This window comes from Pinus tabuliformis, chromosome 3_1 (genome assembly GCF_031772625.1).
Source record: "Pinus tabuliformis cultivar Carrire ecotype Pingquan chromosome 3_1, CPIR1, whole genome shotgun sequence".
Classification (NCBI taxonomy): Eukaryota; Viridiplantae; Streptophyta; class Pinopsida; order Pinales; family Pinaceae; genus Pinus; species Pinus tabuliformis.
Genome location: NC_142301.1, coordinates 589,318,433 through 589,322,858, shown reverse-complemented (window position 1 = coordinate 589,322,858; position 4,426 = coordinate 589,318,433).

Genomic DNA, 4,426 nt, shown 5'->3' with positions numbered 1-4,426 from the left:
TCGCCAGCACACCACCTCACCCCGAATGACCATAAGAAGAAATAATCATCGTCCCCATGCATTGATGCATGCACTTCCTCGAAGCTCACTCTCATAGGTTTCTCTCAAGCCAAGGAAACCTACCGAAATAAAAACTCCATCATTTTAATATAGAGGAATTCCTACATGATTGCACAGGAATTACTAGAGGATCATGCACAGGAATTCCTACAGGATACACAGACACTGTCTACAGGATTGAGCGAGAGGACTTTCAGAGGGGAAAACATGGGATTTGGCCACTACAAACACTATCAAGAGGTAGGCTCTATAATTACATCATTCTTTACAAGTAATTGAACCAGAAATCCTCTAATTTTGAGTGAATTTAGCAGTTGTGTAAGGGAATTACACACACAGTCATTTCAGTTTAGGTTTTGCATTTGAAAATTGTCTCAACCCTCTCATCTCCTCAAACTTCATCAACCAAGATGATAGGAGGGTTTAATAGAAGTGTTCCCATTAAAACTATGAGAATCCAACAACACCCCCAAGTGCTTGAAATCTTTAGAAGACATAATTGGATGGGGTTTTTCGAAAAATTCAGAGGGTATGATGATGAGGTGGCCTAAGATTTTGCTCCCTCCCTCATTCCACTCACCGGAATACATGCCATTGTTATGGTAAGAGGCCTCTCCATAAAACTCACCCCTAAGCTCATCACCAGAGTCACTACACTTCCCCTAGGAATACCATGGGGGAAGAAGACAAAGGAGATAGCCAGGTTGCCAAAAGGGAATTCCTTTTAGAAGGTGGGGGACCCACTATGGACAAAAATGGAGTAAGGATGGAAAGTCTGCGATACGCCTGGAATGAGGTAAGCTACGAATTGATCAAATACATTTCATGTGAGGGTAGGTATAGTGTGGTCTATGGCTATCATTTTAGGGTTCTTGAAGAATTGATATTTGGAGTAGAAACACCCCCTCACCAAAGGATCAACATACCATACTTCCTACTGCAATAACTAATAGACCCAAGCAACAAATTGCACGAGGGAAATTCCCAACAATTAGCTCACCATGGGTTAATTAGGATACTTATAGAGGATGCCCTCCAAAACCTCAGAATTCCTATAACATGGTCAGTTTTCAGAGACATGCGGGCAGAGGAAGACATCAAAGCTCTCACATATGGTGTTATTCCTAATGTCAGTGGAGAAGAAGAGGAAGAGACTGAAGCAGATGAAGAAGAATTAAAGTAGGAAGAGGAAGAAATAGAAGGAGAAGAAGATGAGATGGATGAAGAAGGAGATGAAATAGAAGAAAATGAGAAAGATGAAGAAGAAGAGGAGAAAGAGAAAGAGGATGATGAAGAAATAGAGGAGGATGTTAAGGAGGAAGATGATAAATATGTTGAATATCTACAAGAGGAAGAAGAAAGGAAGGACATAGGTGGAGAAGGCAATGGAAAAGAGGGGATAGAAAACAAGGAGGAGTCACCTAGGGTGTCTCTAAAACCCACTGAGAGAGAGGCAACAACTTCCCTCATTGCTCTTAGTACCCCCATCAACCAAAAAGGCAAAAGACAGAGGCAGACCCCCTTATATTTCAAGGAAAAGCACAAGAATAAGACAGGGGAAACCCTAAACACCAACCAAAATTCTTATTGTGATTGAAGACTCCCCTAAACAAAAGGAGAAAATGTCTTCCCCTAAGTCTCCTATTACCTATCTTATGCCAAAAACTTTTAACTATGCAATGAATCAACTTCTAAGCTACAAAAAATATATTCAAAACAAGATGACTAATTGATGAGCCTCATCATTGGGTAATTATATGGGCCTTAATTGACCTCCTAACTTAGTCAAACCAACTTTTCTCACAACTTATTACATGCTTTTGATTATATTTTGCTTATGAGATGAGTTAGAGTTGGATATTATGGATAGTGGACTAATATGCGTTGAATGTGGGATTGAAGGAGAAAATCAAGGAATTTTTGCAAATACTAAGGTTAAAAATCGAATGGGACAAGGGAGAGGGATTGTAGGAGGAAAATCCTCCTCATTTACTTATCCCCTATTCGAATATTCCTCCATCCATCACACCAACTCGGAGTGCAAGCAGGCAAGCCATGAGTATTAGAAGGCGGCCAAGTAAGTGGGAGACAAAGAGCTAGTTTATCTCGAGTTCGGGAGCCGAGCCTCCCTAATTTTTAAGGAAGTCATTGGGTACTTTAGTTGTATAAGTAGAGAGGCATGGAGCCTCATTAGCATTTGGATTTTTATTGTAAAACCCTAAGCTATTTCTGAGCTGCAGACTCGTGAAAGTTTTGTTGATGTAATTTGTTGTTTTGGCAATAAGAATGAGTTTTGTTTTAAGTTAGCACTGAGTTAAATCAGAGGGTTGAAGCTCTTGGGCTAGGGCCCAACCCCAGCACCCAAGGCTCCTCTTTCTTGTATATGTATGCTTAGTGCAGTTTCATAGCTTCATTGTTAAATTGCTTTTTAGATGCATTTCCATTACAAGTAGTGTAGATTAGATTGGTTGTTTATTAGTTTGCTTCCATTTGTGCCTTACTTCAATAGAAAGTTAGTAGGGATAAAAGGATCACCAAAAGGTTGTCAGTAGGTGTCTCAGCCTCACTTCCTCCCTTTTGGATCATGACTTGAGGAAGGGACCCTTAAGCAACCCCAAAAACACAGATTTCTAGTTCTTTTATGAGCTTTGGAGTTTGTTGTCTTTAAATTAGTATTTGGTTAGTTTTGCAAGGTAGGATTCCATTGTCATCTTTTTCATATTCATTTCTGCAGTAGATCTCATCCATGCTTTCATTCCTTTCAGTAACTTTCCTCATGCATAGTGTAGGCAGTTAATTCATTAATTCTTCTTTTCTAGTTTATGAAAATGTTTCTTGTTTGCATAGCTTTTTGGAAGATATACATGTTTTATGTAGAGCAGGTGCTTCAAGAGGAGACTAAGACCTTATAGCCAACAAAAACCTTCCACTCCATCCACCTTAGCCATACCTTGTTTTCACCATCACTTTCACTAGTTTTCATAGAAATTCTTCCAAGCACATTGAGCGAATCCAACCATCTACCATCTTTGATGTTGACTTCTGAGTGATCGTAGACCTTCTCCCACTCCATTCCACCCATCACACACCTTTCCTAGGCCTTCCATCACCTCCAACACCTCACATTTTTATCTCGGTTGTATCTTGTAGGTTTAGAGGGGATCATGTAGGTTTCTAGTACATCTTGTAGGTTTTCCTGAAATGTCTCGTTTTGATGCCGAATTGATGGAAAACCTCTAGGAAGTCACCAAAAGCCTCCCAAGGGTCTGCCACACCATCCAACCATCTCATAAATCTTCTATCCATCATCAAACATCCTTAATTCACCTGACACATTAACAAAAGAAATTAGTTTGCATACTTTATTTTGCATAAAAAGACAAAAAAGAAAACAGATTTAGTTCAGTCTCTTTACTTGCACATTAGTGATGTTTGATGCTTCTTAATTCTATAGCTTAGATAATAGAATTTGGTTTAGGTTGATTTAGCTTTTTTGCCAAGCGTAGTTTCTTAGTGGTTAATTAGGAAATGGAGTGATCTAGCATTACATGTCGACCTTATCCATTATTGTAGTAGAGTAGCTCTTTCTTAGAGTAGATTTACCTTTCTTCCATCAAAGAACTCCATAGAAGTCTGGCTTGAAACCCAGTGGTCTCTCGCCGGTTGAACAGTGACAACAGGCAAAACCATCGCTTTTACTTGTGTATACAGCACTATCACCTCCAAGTTTGTACGAACCTCGGGTTGATAAAGTAAAGCTGGTAGCCCAGGAGTTGCAACATCCTTGTTGCAGTACTGGCGCTCATCAGGTGATAGATGACCTTCTTCCCCCATAAGCTCCTAAAAAATATTTTGTTTCTCAACCAAATATTTCTCTAAATCCTCTAAGTTTAGAGGATGAGGTCCACAGTCACCAAAAAGTGATGGTTGACTATTTGTAGAAGTGGGAGTTTTAGGAAAAAAAATTCAATGAGTTGTCTCTCACTCTATGAGGCATGCAATACATGTTTTTTTTTTCTTTTTTTGGATTTTTTTAAACATAATTATCGATGCAAAACTTTTTTGTTGTTGTTTTTAGGAGATAAAATGGAAAAGAAAGCAACTCAAGCCAGAGGAAAACACCTACTTTGGCACCTCCCTAGAAACAGTGCCAAAAAGTGATGAATCGTGGTATTACAAGAATAATGTTGCATCTCCTAAGGCTACCAACTTTAATTTATCAATTCGGAGGTTGTATAAACTTAAGAGGTGATAGTGTTATATGCATAATAAGAAAGATTCTACCTAAGCTACTATGAAGCAATGGGCTGAATTGAAACGTGCAGAGATCATTTTGCAAAATAATAAAGAAGGAAAACTATTAAAC